Raw genomic sequence first — 17,246 nt, forward strand, 5'->3', positions numbered from 1 at the left:
ATATATTTATAAAGAGATACAATGATTATTATCTACATATTAACCTAAATTTTTAAAAACTATTATAATATAAGAGCTAATGTGAAATATCTAGACTAATATCATTATGGAGAAAGAAACAATACAAATATTCCTAAGTGTATAGTATAAACTTTTAATTTATATATATTTTTTAATTTTTGAATTTTTTTTACTATAAAACAAGTGCATATTATACATGTATTATCCTAATAGGTGCCTTAAATTATGCGTGTTTCTATGCCATCCCCAAACAAGAACATGCTTTGTCCTCAAAGTATTAAAATAAGAAGGGTAGGAAATACCATGGAAACACGTGAAAATTGAAGAACACTGACAAAACAAATTTAAAACATATATACTAATATAGATAAATAAAAATAGATGCAACTCTATATGAGTTTCACTCGTTATAGGGATAACAAGAATTAAATTGCTTGGGACATAAGCAAACACGAACAAAAATGAAAACTTACCTTATATCTAGCATTTAATCGTTTTCCTCTTCCTCAATTAAGAATTGAGGTTCCTTGGCATCCTGCCACGCTATGATAATTTTCCAGGCCTCACGCCATTTATCATCTACAATCGCTAACTTGTTAAGCGCCACTTGGTCGGATGGGGTGTAAGGGGCAACCCAATTAGGTTGTGGCCTCCACCCCGACCAATTCATTGCACAGATAGAGCGAATAATGCAGTTAGTGGGTCTCACAATGTCAACCCTAACCCAATCCGTGTAACGGGCACAAAATGCAGGAAAGAAACATAGCATGATACGACAAACTAAGATAGGCATAAGAAGATACTTATGCCTCATACTATGGGCTCGTGCTAAACTAGACACTAAGGTCTGGGGAAGGTCATAGAGCATACGTCCCTTAGCTAGAGCAAAGAAAACGTCACAAGTGACGTAATTCACAGAAGAAAAACGCCATTCCCCTAATATGTTTAACATGATAAAAAACATCATCGTGCCCACGTTAAGGGACAAGCTACCAAGGGCTACGTTATATTGCCCTTGGTCCTCTACACGGAAAATTCCTGCCCCATAGGTCTTATGTAAAAACTCATAGTTGTAGGCATAGAAATTATCAACCAAATAGCCCCATGAGTCTTGAATTTCAGCAAGCATAGAAAGCCCAATAGCAAACGCCAATAAGAACTTGGTTATATCCATTGTTTCATCCTCAATGGTGACGGAGAACACTTGTTCTCCATCTACGCGATAGAAAAACTTACAATGGTCATATAAATATGAAGTAAGCATAGGAGAATAAAGTTAATTAGAGCTTACCATTAGAGGCTGCCATCCCGTTGTTATGATTAAGTCACGGAGCCAAGACCCATAGGTGTCGCTTGCGAACAAATCCTCGAAAGACTGCTCCAGTATGATCTGAGGAGACTTCATATCAAACAAACACACTCTAGAATTGTTAGAAACAACCTCGGAAGAACCTACAAAAAATCAGAATTGCAAGTGGCTGCGGAGGTGAAGGGCGCGGGAGCGCTCAAGATTGCCTGTGGGAGGGCGCGGTCGCGCTCTTGCTTGACTCGAATTCTAGTGTTTGAGGGCGGGCACGCTCTTACCTGACGAGAGGTCCAGTGTTTTCAGGGCACGCGCGCTCTGAGTATAGGCAAAACAGAAGGCGTGTGCGCTCCGTGTATGATGAGTGTTATGAAGTGAAAATCAAAGATAAAGTGAGAGAAGCAAAGTGAGAGGTATGATGTGAAGTTGAGAGTGAACCCTGTATTTATAAAGGACTAGTTTCTAAGTTCCACAAGTTTCCCACCTAGTTAAGGCAACATGATGGAAAAAGACATTTCTAAAACTAAAATAGAACTAGACAATAGGCATGCTCCAAAACCAAACCAATAACTTTTTGGCTGGAATTAAAATAGCAATCATCTAATTATGACTCCTTGAGGTTGCACCAAACAATACTTGCTAATTCTAGCGACACCAATTTAGCAACATTCTCACATAATTCAATCATTATCAAGCAGACAATAATATTTCGACAAAAATACGTTGATATGACTAGAGACATTGCTAAATAAATAATTCCACCCCCAAACAAGTTGGAAGGGTGGAATTCACTATACAAAATATAGCATATGCCGGAAACTAAAACAATTTCAAATTAAAAAAAAAACAATTACAGAATTCCAATATTAACTGCTTAACTAAACAATTCTGAATCAAAATCTACGAAAAACAAGAAAACAAGTCTTAACACAATAATAATACAAAATAAATTAGCCACGCGACGATGATGGGCAAGAATAGGAAGTTGAGTGATCAAAAATGGAAAGACCAAACACCCTACCCCCAAACAAATTTTTGAAAACACGGTTAGAAAATTTGTTTAAACACGTGGGTCTTTTAAAGTCAGATTCCCCTAGACTTAATGTGGGGTTTTAAGTCAGATTCCCCTAGACTGTGCACACCCCCAAACAAGCAAAAATCTGGGGTGCCACAAAATAGATGATGCGAGGTCAACTATAAATTAATTGTCAAAAGAGTTGGGGGTCTAGCCATACAAACATGATACTAAATGTACTCCCAAATAGAATGAAGTTGTATAATTGGAAGCAATCATGTAGAAGAATGAAAGAAAACTTATGCAACCCATTAAAGAACATATGCAAACCATCATGCTGTAGCTATTTTAAAGAGTTAGAATGACCCAAAAGATGAATTAGTGATATTTTAGGTGAGAAAGGAATGAAGTATGGATCATGATGTCTTTCATGAGGCTCAGATGAGGAAAAATAAGACAAACTAGGTTTCTCACTACACTCGGTCAAAGCTTGTCTCTCAACTACAGGAATGGTGTAATCATGGGATTGTGTGCTAGGCAAACACTTTTCATCGTGAGGGTTGAAAAAATTATAGAGGGTCTCTGAGGCAATTGGCTCAAGTGCAAATTCGAGGTTTCTCTGAAATAGTGGGTGAATGGATGGCTTAGTTGTGGTAAATGGTTGGATTTTAGGAGGTGGTAACTCAGATGGATGGTGGTTCTTAAGTTGGTGGATCCTCACATGCTCTTAAGAACTCTACATCTGGCTTGGTTGAATCCATAAGGTTGTGGTTCGTGGCTTTATCTTTAAGAAATTCATTATTTTTTTCCATTGTTATTTCCTCAGCTGCCAAACTAAATTGAGATTCACATTGCTCTAAAGATGTTACTTCCTCTTTTTCTTGCACATTAACTTGTTCATGCCTTAGATTATAATTGTTAATCTCTATTTCCTCACCCTCTTCCTCTAAAACACTATAAGTATCCTCAATTGCATCATTCGAATGTGTCGAGGAATCATCCAGCTGAGTGCAGTTAGTAAACACAAAGGCCTGGACATGCTCAACAGGAGGGTCCATATTAAGAGAATTCCAATAGTTATTCCTCGGAGGCATCTCTCAAATTTAAGTGATCATCCAAAACAAGTCCTAAAGAGTCGTCTTCAAGAATTTCCTCATCCAGGTGGAGTGTGGAGTCAATATAATGGTTAATGGGAGGGTCATGGGAAGGTAATATTTCATGACATTCAGGGTAGGTCATAACTAGGTCGAATGGTGTGGTTATGAGAATAAGTTGTTCTACTTGTGTGTCGATCTCTAGCAAGGTTGAAAGTTCTGTGTTAAGTGAGATTAGCATCAATCTTGTCCGTTCTAGGTCTTGAAGTATTATTTTGTCATGGGCCATTATTTTGTCAAATGTCATTAGCGGAGGGGAAGCTTGGTGGTGTGGGTCTGGTTAGTATGGTATTTGATAGTCATAGTTATTGGCGTTTGAGTGACTCTGGTTGATATTATACTGTGATGGGTTAGGTTGAGGCTGAATAAATATAGGACATGAATGGGTGGCGTGATTTGGATCTGAACAAATTGTGCACAGAAAAGTGTTTGGTTTGTTGTACACACTCATTACGGAACTAGAAGTAGACGACACTGGTTGACTCCATGTATTGTTTGGATGACTAGAAAACTCTTGATTGTATGGGTTACTATAAAAATGTGAAAATTGAGGCTCATAATTATTATTATATCCTATAGTAGGCTCAAACTCTTGATATGATGGGCAATGAGAAGGCCAATGGTAAGGACTACTACAACATGAACAAGGTGAAGGGTTTTCATAATAACCACATGATTGTTGGTCTACATATTGATATGCCATATTGGTTTTAAAAATATATTATAGGACAATTAATATGCAAACAAAACTCTAATTATACATTTCTAGATAAGCTTGTGGTATTGCGTTTACAAAAAAGAAGCCTGATTATACTAGAATTAAAACTCCTCTGACAGAAGAGACAAAAAGTGAAAGAAGGAGTACCCAAATGCCTCCTTGCTAAGCGTATGAATAGCGTCTTGTATATGCAATCCCAGTGTATTTAAGAAGATGGAAACACTGAATATATATAAAAATATGAACCAAACGAGAGCCGGTAACTCACCTAGGAAAATCGGGCTTCCTTCAGAAGGGGCGCAGGTGCGCTTGGAAACAGGCTTATAAGGGCGTGGGCGCGCTCTTGCTTGACACGATATCCAATACTTTGAGGGCGGGCGTGCTTAAATGATAGTTTTAATAGGGCGCGAGCGAGCGCTCCAAACAACTGAATGGTTAACCAATCAAAACAAAGCCAAAAATCGCCAAAATTTTATTGGAGACTTCTAAAAGATCATGTGGGTTCCTGTAAAAATTTTAGAGCAATTGGAGTTCTAAAAACCCTCCTTATCGGCTGTTGTTCCAGAAATTAATTGTTGCAAAACTGCAGAAACACACTGAAAACAATCAACTAGTTAGCTGGTCAAAACAAATAAAAAACTTTTCAAACTTTTACTATAAACTTCTGACTTATGATAGATACTACTGTCAAAATATTAGAATTTTGGGACCTGCCTAAGTAACCTTACTCGTCACTTTTTCCCAAAACTTACGGTTTGAAAGCTGAAATGCAGCACTGTAAAGATGGTATTAGTTCGCTAGGTGAAACAACTAGAAAAAATGTGAAAATATTCCAATAAATCAATAACACCTTAAGGATTATCCCTGTAAATTTTCATAATTTTTCTAAATTTACAAATACCTTTGCTGTAGTGTTCTTCACTGTGAATCCGCAGACACAAGGGAGGACAGGCGCCCCTATGCCTAAAACAGTGAACAGTACCGAAAATTCAAGAAATAAGAAAGAAAAATTGAAAGGGTGGGTGGGTTGAGAATAGGGGATTTCCCCTTGGATTCAACCAACTGAATTATTGTCCTGAAAGAGTTTAAGATGGCAGCGGCGCCATTTGATAACCCGTAAAAACTTAACTAGATTACTCTAACTTTATCCTTACGGTATCAATTATTTGTTTTCTACTCTCACATGTATATTCATGCAATATATAGAGTACATAATCATTCTAAACTACCAAGACATAAATAGAATCCAATTAATCAAACAAAAGGAAACAAACAATGGTGAAAGCAATATTTATAGAGGTGAATTTAGACTATGAAACTAAATATATGGATTTAACTTATACTAATTTAACTAAGCAATTGAATATGACTTGAATAAAATATGGAGAAGAAATTAGGGGGATTTGATTCTACTTTGATTTATTCCTAATATGTTAATGCAGATTATTACAATCCTAAACAATTAAGATTAAGTATTTGATCCCTAATTATTCATGACAATCTTTGCCAACTAATAATTAGCATGTGAGGAAGTTCAACCCATTGTCATGGCAAATCAATTAACCTACTATAGTGAAACTCTTAACAAGCAATAATTCTAACTAGCATATCAAGTCTTAATCAAGCTTCATCAAATCCCTCTAATGGAGGTTTAGCTAGAAGTCATTAGACTATTATTAATAGAAGAATAAATAGAAGACATAATGAAGAACAATAACTTGACTTTTGTTAATCTAATGGAGGCTACAAACTAAACTAATTAACTAAAACTAAACTAAACTAAAAAGGGAGAGAGAGAGAACCCTAATTTACAACTAAACTAAAAAGGGGAGTAGCCAAGTTTTGTTTAGCCTTAAACCTCTTTATATAGGAGGGGGTTAGGTTTATAATTTCGTGCATGGGCTTTGGAGCTATGTTTTGAGCCATGAAATCAAGCCCAAAACCTAATTACATATGTCCAAAAAGGGTTTCTCTAAGTGAAATTACTTCAACACCCTTTTTGACCACATTTAATAATCTGATTGGGTCAATTCTTGGACTATTAGAAAGCTCTTTCTGAGCTGGTCGTTTTGACATATAATAGGTTCAATTCCGAGGTCTGAGTCCAAAGATACAGCTTGCGGAAGTTATGTTGACATTTCTGCTCTTTTTCTACTCGCGTTGACTTTGACTAGGCTTGAAAAATGTTTTTTCTCCTTGAAACTTGGGCTTTAACCCTAGAACTTCTTCGCAACCAACCTTTGCTCCTTTCTCTTGCAAAAGTGACATATTTCTTCACATATTTGACTCAAATACCTGAAATACATAAAATCACATAAACAATATTAACTCTTATTTATTATACATATAATTGGTCTAAATATAATATTATTAAGGGGTTAAAACTGAAATTTTGGGCTCTTATCAATGTGTTAGTAAGGATTATTGCTTTTTAAGAGTTTCACTCTAGTAGGTTAGTTGATTCGCCTTGAGAATGAGTTGAACTTCCTCACATGCTAATTATTAGTTGGCAGAGATTGCCATGAGTAGTTAGGGATCAAACACTTAATCTTATTTGGTTAGGATTACAATAATCTACACTAACATATTAGGAATACATCAAGTGGATTCAAATCCCCCTAATCCCTTCTCCATATTCACATCTTAGTATAAATTTGCCATAGTATAAGTTCCCATATTAGTATAATCATATCCATTACTCTCATTCATTTTGTTAGAATCGATTAAATATTGGGAACTTACGTCTAAACAACTAAAGTGGAACGAATTCTCTACTCCACATACTTCATGATAATCGAGAGTAGATAACTTTGATAATCTAGCATTAAATAAGCTTTAGTTTTGCTTATTCATAGCAGAAATAGTTAAGAGTAGGTAAAACCTTCATCACTTACTCATTCCAGAAAGTGACAACTCAGTTGAAGATATCATCAACACCATTTATCCAGATTTGGTGAATAAGTATACAGAAGTTAAATACTTGAAAGAGAGGAGTATTCTAGCACCGAAGAATGACAGAGTAGACGAAATAAATTATGCAGTTGTTTCAAAAATTCCTGGAGATTTAAAAAGCTACTTAAGTGCAGACTCTCTATGTCCAATCCCAGGAAAGTCTAGAGAACAAGATCTCAGATCCAATGTAATTTTTAAACAGCTTGGAATTTTCCGGAGTACCAAACCACAATCTGAAGCTTAAGCGTGGAGTCCCTATTATGCTGATGCGAAACATGAATCAAAGTGAAGGACTGTGTAATGGTACTAGACTCACAATGACAAATATTGCTCCAAAAGTCATAGAAGCAACAATTATTACTGAAACATAAAACAAAAGGGAGAAGAAGCTTTCCTGAAAAAGGATTATCTAACGACGATAACTTGGTATTCTAAGGTAACCAAGAGTATTTTTTTCAAGAATACTTTCTACTTAAGGTATTTTTTTACTGGTCATTTTTTTTTTAAATTTTCGTTCTAAATCGCTAAGTGCAGATTATGAAATAAGAATAGTGTTGCCTACTCAAGGCCCTGCTCTGCTTTGAGCCTTCTCTGCAAAAAGTTAGATGTTTCATCAGATTAAATTAATGTTTCAAGTATAATAATTACAAAGTTCAACCCATAAAACCTGTCAATTGGGACCAACTGTACCAACAAATCTATAAAGCTTCTCAGGATGTAAGTAAATGTTTATAAAGCATTAAACAATGCTTAATTACTTATATATCCATTATAGCAGTCAACAAGAACAACATTTAAGCCAGATACCCATCGCCAAAGCCTTAATAGATATGGTAAAAGTTACATAAATATGGTTCCAAACCTTAATAACAATGTAAAAAAAAATTAGTAACAATGTAAATTAGAAATGGAGGAAAATTTGAGTAATGGTGAATACGAATTTTAGACAATTGTAGTTTATACAGGAAGCAGGCAATATGTAAGCTACCTTGCCTTCCATCGACACAAATATACGACAATGCATCTTTCACTACAATTCTTCACCCCCCAAATAATAAAAGAATTAATAGAAGGTGCTTACACCATTCTGTTTGTGACACCTGAAATAGAATTCTCCAACTCAATTTTTGGAAAAGAAAGAAACTCTAACATAGGAGTTGCTTTCTACTAGTGCCAGCAAGGCTATGAAACAACGAGTAGGGTTTAAAAGTGCTATGATTACAGATATCAATCCAGCGACAGATGGGAAGAGCAACAAAGTCACTTTTAACTTCACACCGGAGATCATTGATCAAATATTTGCTTGAAAACCAACTGTTCACAAGGCATATCTGAAATTTGTCCTTTACAAGTTCACAGAAGTTTAGTTTTGGACAAAATATTGTTGAGCAAAGTATCTGTATAGGGAAAGCAATGTTGCTGTTGTTATGGCTGCAGCTGATGATGATGAGGTGATTGCTTCTTTTTTTAAGGGTGATAAAACGTTAGCCAATGATTCTCGGCGGAAGTTAAGACGACTTGATCCAACCTTAGACATGGAAGCTAATCAAGGCGATGATTACATACATCGTGATGAAAGTTAAGTAGCTATTTCCTTAGAGTGTGATGAATACAATCTCTCACATAATCTTAACAGCCATGCAGCAGTTGTTCTTCAAGGAAGAGCCGAACATGTTGCATTAGGAAACACTTGAACTGTAGCAGTAGAAGCACTTTCTAGGTCCAAACAGGCTGAGTTGGATGAGAGTGCAACTCAAGTAGCAAGGATGGAAATGGTCTACCAGATGTTTGCAATTGAAGATCTGGAGGATCCTCATCATAAGCTTCCATTTGAACCCCTTTCTATTAAGGATCCTCAACAATATTATGATTCTCATCATGCTAACTCTGTTAGAAATGTGGGAGATGCAGAATTCAGCACAAAACCAATCAGTCACGACTTGAACACTCAGTATATGTTTGGGTTTTTACAAAATCTTATTTCAGATATGAGAGAAAATGGGTTTAGTGATCCCTGTTGTTAGGCCTGATGTTACGCTTAAGGTTCTAATAGACTTGACTCAACATCACTCAAGTACCAAATATCACATTGGCAAGAGCCTTAAGGAAAATGTCCTTGACCAACTACCAGAGGGAAATAAAGAGGAATCCCTGCATCACTCGGCATCTACACAAGAATTACTGAAGCACTTTTGGTCATCCTATCCAATTATGACAAATTATTTCCCACTCTCATCCCCTTTCCTCTTTAGGACAGCAAGCTAATGAAATCTGTCCTACCATGAAAAGTTAGGCCCACAATATGGACTCATTTCCAATGTTCAGCCCATATCCAGCCCATTATAAAGCCCATATCCAACCTTTATTCAAATATTGATCTATCTATTTCTAATATTTATCGTTTCCAATATTCTATCTAATAAGGAGTTTATTTCTAATACAACTTCTAAGTATTCTAATTGTATATGACTTCTAGACAAAAAATGTTCAGCCCATATCCAACCCTTATTCAAATATTGATCTATCTATTTATAATATTTATCGTTTCCAATATTCTATCTAATAAAGAGTTTGTTTCTAATACAACTTCTACTAATCGTACAAGTCTAAAAGAGGCAAATAGAGTTAGTATTCTAATTGTATATGACTTCTAAGAAAAAAAATATATATGTATATATATAGATTCGGATCTCATAAAACATAATTCTTTCTCCACAGAAAAGCAGCCGAGTAGCGATAACAAAAGCTTCAAATAAAAAGGTGAAACTTTACTACATCTTTAGTTTTATTCTCCTAAATTTTGTTTCTTTAACTTTGATTTAATAATAGCTTAATCAATATATATTGATAGTTTTTTGTTAAGGAACTAATTCACAATGTTATAATATTGTTTCCCAGGCATTACACAAGGGAAAATAAATACACAGGACTTGCCGAGCTCAACCAAAAAAATAGACAAGTGTATAGTGAAAGCACGTGTCAATAGATTGTGGTTCCCTTTTAATCCGTTGAACAGAAAACAAACTTTTGGAATAGACATGCTTCTCATTGATGAAAAGGTAAGAAATAGAAATTTAATTAATAATCACCTTTTTTTACTTAATAATTTAATTTTGAAATCATAGGGAGATCAAATCCATGCCAAGGTACAGGACAACCTAAAAGACAAATTTGAAGAAACTAGAAGAGGGAAAAATTTATACTTTTGAGAAATTTGAAGTGGACAAAGAAGACAAGTACAAGAGTTACCGTCTTGTACGATTTAATTACAAAATTTTGTTTACAAAAGCAACTATAGTAACTCCTACCAACGAAGATGACAAGAGTATTGAAAATTACAAGTTCACTTTTGTTGGATTCGAAAAATTCCTTGCAACAGAAGATGCCTCAGCATGTGACTTGAAAGGTATTTGATAAACTTACTATTTTTTTTTTGTATATTTTAATAATGTATATTCGAATGATCTAACAATATTTGTAATACAGATATAATAACAATTTTGAAAAAAAATTGGTAAAAAAAACCACAAGGTTACAAAGAAATTACTTTGGTAGACAAAAGGTAAACATTAATTCAGAAGTACGTAATTTTTTCTTCTATTATTAAATTGTATTTGACAATTTGGGATAATCTACAGGGGTTATGAGAAGAGCGTGGCTTTATGGGGACAAATGTCCGATACAATTGCTAATATAAGCAATAAGGAAGAAAATGTTATTGTCATTCTGACATCCCTATTTCTGAAAAAGATTGGAAGTAAGTTTAAGCTTTAACATCATCTTTGTATTAGTTTCCAAAATAACTGGTATCATACTACGTTGTTTCCTATTTAATAGTGCAATTCCAAGTGTGTGTCTCATCAGCAACAAAGCTTTATATAAATTTGGATTTAAAATATGTTCATGAAATGAGAAAAAGGTAATTTATGATCAGTTTTATTTACAAAATTTTCAATTATTCATATTTTCTATAATGATTCTCTTTTTCAATTGTGAAGATTTGAAGACCTCGATAAAAAAATTGGAATAGAAGAAACATACAACGAGGAACCAATTTCATTAGAGTTAAAAATGAGCAAGGATAGGATAACAATAGAAGAACTCATAAGATATGGGATGGAACCAGCCAATCAGGTTAGCGCAGCCATTTAGTATTACATTATTTTTCATATATTTTCAATATCATATGATTGATATAGTGAGTTTTGTAATCTATTACCTTTTACAGGGAAAGGTCTTCACATGCAGAGGAAAATTTGTAAAGCTGTTAGGGACCAACTGGTACTATCAAACTTGCGCTAAATGTACCGTAAAACACGTTGATAGTGGTTCAGAACATACATGCACAAATTGTGGAGCCAAATATTTAAAACCAAAAAAGAGGTAAGTCTTCCAACAAATGCCTAATAAAAAGGATATTGAGTACAAATATTCTAAATGTTTTAATTTATAGATACCTTTTAAAACTACGCGTTGAGGATGAAACTGAAATGGAAAATTTGTAAAGCTGTTAGGGACCAACTGGTACTATCAAACTTGCGCTAAATGTACCGTAAAACACGTTGATAGTGGTTCAGAACATACATGCACAAATTGTGGAGCCAAATATTTAAAACCAAAAGAGAGGTAAGTCTTCCAACAAATGTCTAATAAAAAGGATATTGAGTACAAATATTCTAAATGTTTTAATTTATAGATACCTTTCAAAACTACGCGTTGAGGATGAAACTAAAATGACTGCTTTCGTAGCTTTTGGTAATAAAGCAGAAGATATTGTGAAAGTACCAATTGCAAAAATTCTTGATTTAGAGAAAAAGGCAAGTGAAGCATAAACACGTTTAACTTTATTTTAATATTAAATTATTATTAACTGTTTTTTATATAATTTGCAAGTTCAAGATTTCGATGACATTCGAAAAGAACTTGAAAAAAATATTGGTAGTGATTGGATCTTTCAAGTCAAACTCAATAAATATAGTATGCATGAAAAGTTTCCATAATTTACCATAACAAATATGGTATCTGAAGATAGTAAGGATGCTGAATCAATGACAGAAAATACCAAGGTATATTCAAATTTTATTACAATTCCTCTTTTGAATATTTTATTTACTATTTTTGAGAAAATAAATAACCAATATATTGTTATGTTAAAATGCAACACCAGATTTCCAAAGAAATTACTGAAGAAATTCGACCATCAAATAAAGCTAAAAAAATGATGTGTAAAAGTGATGAGGAAAGTAGAGTATCAAGAAATTGAAGAATCTTTTGGAGAGGAATAAATAGTTCTCAGTAGTTTAATAATTGTTTTTCTTTTATTAGGATTTTATCTTAATCATCAAGATATTATAATACATTCATCACTTTTTTCATAATAATGTTACACAACTACTTCATTTATTAATTGCATAGTAATCAAACACAACTAATTCGTTTATTAATTTCACAGTAATCAAAATACATGTTATGCCCTACCGAGACAGAATTTAGAACTTGTTATCCTCTTGCATAGCAGGCAAAGATTTACCTCTGTGGAAAGGCTGATTCATTCGGATCGACATGAGGGTCCAACTACATTGCATTGCTATATATAGGCTATTGATGAACAAATCCAAGTTTATATTTGATTTATTTAATATCAAATAATCCAAGAAATAACCCAAACAATGCTCAAACAATATTTGCATGAACTTAATGAATACACGGAACCACAAAAAAAAATTCTCAAATAGAAAGCAAACTTTCATGCGTTGATAGTGCTTAGCCTCGAATATTGATATGTTTCTAATAAAGTAAAATATCAAAGTTCTAATATACGAAGATAAAGTCAAAAACCAAATGAAAGTCAATGAAGAAGTTAACGGTTGAAAACTAGGTATTTTAATTGGTTGGTTTAGGACTTTAGGTGAAAAGGAAATAAGGTCAATAAGTAGAACCACAAAAAACATTCTCAAATATCTTTTACCGATTGATAACCTCTAATTTTGATATCTATCTAATTTAGATAAGTATTAATTAATAAAACTTATAATCAAAGTACAAGTCCAACACAAGTATTGCACTAAGACAAAAATATGCCAAAGGAAACCTATAAATACAACTCAACCATTCATAATTACATTCATTATACAATTTACAGAAAACCTCCATCACAAAACTCAGACCTACAAAGCGAAGGTACCAATAAATTAATTTTTTTGTTCTGTGAATTAATAATTATTATTGTGTTCTAAATCTAAGAACTTAGTTTGAATTATATTGTTCTATCAGTAGCTACTAAAATTATTTAAAATACTGCAGGTAAACCACATGGATACCATAGATGTGGACACAATTAATTGCGGATCGATAAATGCTGCAATGATGATTAGTGAAACATTAACTGATGTATGGAATACAATTGAGCAAAATAGACTATGTTACTATAGGAAAACAAGAATACTATTTCTTATGAAGACTACAAGGGATTGACAGATGAGGTGAGTTGACGTGTGGTATAAGAATTTCACACAAAGAATTAAGTTAGTCTATAAATTATGATTAAAATTGGCAAAAAATAATGCAGGTCAATACACCACTATGACATTATTCAGTGATACTTGAACAAGAAAAAATTAATATATGTGTTAATATAGAGCATAGCCAACTGCGATATATTGACTTCCCAAATCATTATATTTGGAACAAGAAGACAAAGGTATGTCACATGTTTTTTAAACAATTTTTTTTTTATAGTTTAATTTATAGTTTTAATTTTAAATTTTATTTATGTATTAGGAATGGATTCGAAAAGAAACAGAGAAGATCAGTAGCAGTGATTATTTTTTCAACTATCTTAACAAGGCAAAGAAAAGAGAAATGCTGTCAATCGGAGATAAAGTATCAACAAAAGACATGAATGAAGATACATATTGAGATTATCAGAGTTGTAAAAAGATACAGACTACGTAAAATAAATTTAGGAGATTTTGCTCACAAACAATGTTATGCATATCTGGAATTAATATATTTTATTTCTTTTGAAAAAGACAATCTTGCCTTAACTAACTTGTTGTATATCTTTTTGATTCATTGTTGCATATTATTCATAAGATTTTAAATACATTGGAATTTGGAAAAGAATTACTAATTGCAAACATACACAAAAAAAAACATTGATAGATATGAACATAAAAAACTATGAACAACTATACAAGCCTCATGCTCATAAAATAGATGTCATATATACTGTAGTATACATGCTTCTCAAAGAAAAACTAACTAACCTTTTATCAAATCAAGATGTGGAGCACAATAAGTTATAGAAAATTCAGAGCAACACGTTATTTGTCATGTGAAAAACCACATCTGCAACATCAGAATTGCTCCAATAACTTTTCACCTGGATTCATGAAATAGGACACAAGGAAAATATGTCTGTTAGCCTTATTGTTCAAATGAAGACTTGGAATAATTAAAGAAAAGGTACACATGACAATAAATTTTTTACAATCTTATTAGATTTTTTAATAGTATTAGTTAACATGTGTTATTTTAAATCCATGAATTCAGCATAAATATTCGAACCGATAGTTAGATGCTTTAGACGGTGAATTTCAACCCATTACCAATACTAACAACCACAAGCCTAGACATCCTATCAACAAGTCCTAATTCCTTACACATGAAAACCATTATAAAAAGCATAAATATTCCCAAGATTTCCTCCAGAAATAATAACCCAATCCGGTACTTCCCAATCAATATGGATCTACAAGTATACATGTGAATAATGAGTATGGTAAGGGATTGAAATATATTATTAGAAACATTTAAAAAAAAAGGATCCAATTTAAGATTGCTACTATAGAGTGCACAATTCAAGGAAATAATCTAAGAAGGTTTTGTCAACTTCAAACCAAAACCATCATTACGGATCATTCATGTCGTTCAGTAGGATCTACAGTAGTTTAATTGTGGAGATTTCCTAAGGTAGAAATACTTTCTTGAATTTTAGTTTTCAGTTTCAATATTGTTATAGCAGTTCTTCTTTTCTCTGTAAGAAATAGTGCAAGTGGAAGTGCTTATAACAAATGAAGGAATCTAGCTACTATTTCTCTCTGTAGGAAATAATGCAACTGTGTGTGCACAAACCTTTGTTGTTTGCGAAGTTTACTGATTGTAGGTGTACAAAGAGAGGAATAGGACCCTCCAACTCATTAAAGGACAAGTCGACGGAAACATTCGCAACGCCAATTTGATCAAGGGAGGAGTAAATTTGGCCAGAGACCATATTGTGTGAAAGATCCATAGTTTGTTATCTTATTGCAGGGCACTTTGTTAGTATCTCAATGTCATTACGAATCATTCATGTCGTTCAGTAGGGAATGGATCCAACATATTTTTAATTAATGATCCTTGGATCAATTTAAATAACAACCCTTTCACTCTGGAAAACTATAAACCCATTTCAATCCATTGTCCAAGACATGGAATTTAAATAGGATTGGAGAATTGTTTCCTTCCTTTATTAAACACATAATAAGTCTAATGCATATTAGACATAATGATTATCAAGATGACCTAATCTTGCTAGGCCATTCAAAAGGCAATTTCACTATTAAAACGGCTTATAATCTTCTCTGTAATGAGTTCTCCTATGCTCAGAGTTCTCCACTCAGTTTTAAATCCATTAGAAGAATCTGGCAATTAAGAGTATATGCAAATCTGCAACTCTTTCTCTGGAAATCTTACATGTACTATCCTAACACCAGATGCTTTGAATCTATCTGACGGAGGGTATATCATGTGAGTTAGGAATAAGCCCAAGGGATGTAAGTCCTGCTTTTCTCGATCTTACTGTTAGTGTTCTATCTGAAATAGATTAATGTGCTTTATTCATGCAGGTATGCTCAGATGCTCGATTGGTTGGGCATACCACGTAATAAAGTAGCAAGGCAGTATACAGTCTAATTCCTAGGCGTACCCCTAAAACCTCACACAAAAGGTCTTTTAAGGTAAACCGTTTCACTTCCCAAGACATACCATAAATACACTGAAACCCTAACCAACGTGCCACATGACCCGCAATCTTTTCAAATTCCACAACACTAGGTAGTTACTATTCCTGACTACAAAGTTTCCCTTCCTCACATGTGCCCAGCACGTGCAAAAATCCTCTCTCAGTAGAATGCGACAACACGCAGCATGCTCTCTATGAGCAGGACGCTTTCTCGAGCTAACCGACTACATAGCCTCACCACTTCTCACTAGTCGAAACCTACAACGTTAAGACACGACCTAGAAAAGAACGCTCTACAGCGAGCAGCATCACCACTCGAGCCCAAAGGCTACATAGCCTAGACACTTCTTACCAGTTGGAACACACAACGCTATACACGTGCAACAACATCAGGCACATGCAAAGTATCAAGAAAAAGAACAAGGAAAATAAACATGCATTTCATAAATATAAAAGAGTGAACTGCCTGAACAAACTCAGGAAACCAATTCTCTATAATTATAGAACTGCCACTCAGGTGGAAACCAGTTCGTTTCGGAATAAAGTAGATAATAAAGGCGAACTGCCTAGGCAAGCCCAGGTTATCAGCTCTTAATGTATATGGCCATAGGCCATACAACAATAAATAAAGGCGAACTGCCCAGGCAAACCCAGGAAACCAGTTCTATTGTATTAGAACAATCAACCACAAATAAGACAAGTAAAACAAGGAAACATTCTCTCACAGCTGACAATATTTAAGAAATATTTAGCAAGTTCTCAGTGGCTAGGGGCTCCAGCGCATCCTCCAAAGCAGCACTTTCCAGGATGGGATCCGAGACAACCTCATACACAGTAGCAGGACCTTCACATACAGGAAGAATGGTACTAGCATATCCAGGTGTTTTTAACACTGCTGCACCTCGAGCCCCACATTCTGGTTCCGCCTGTAAAGCAAGGTATTTATGCTCCAGATCGTTGTAGTCCTTGGCCAGCTCGTTCGCCTCTCTGAACAAAGTCTCATAAGCGTCCTTCGCCCCCCTGGCCGCAGCTGTTGCCTTATCTACATATATAATGTACATTGCCACCTCGTCATTCGC

This window comes from Coptis chinensis, chromosome 2, assembly GCF_015680905.1.
Source record: "Coptis chinensis isolate HL-2020 chromosome 2, ASM1568090v1, whole genome shotgun sequence".
NCBI lineage: Eukaryota > Viridiplantae > Streptophyta > Magnoliopsida > Ranunculales > Ranunculaceae > Coptis > Coptis chinensis.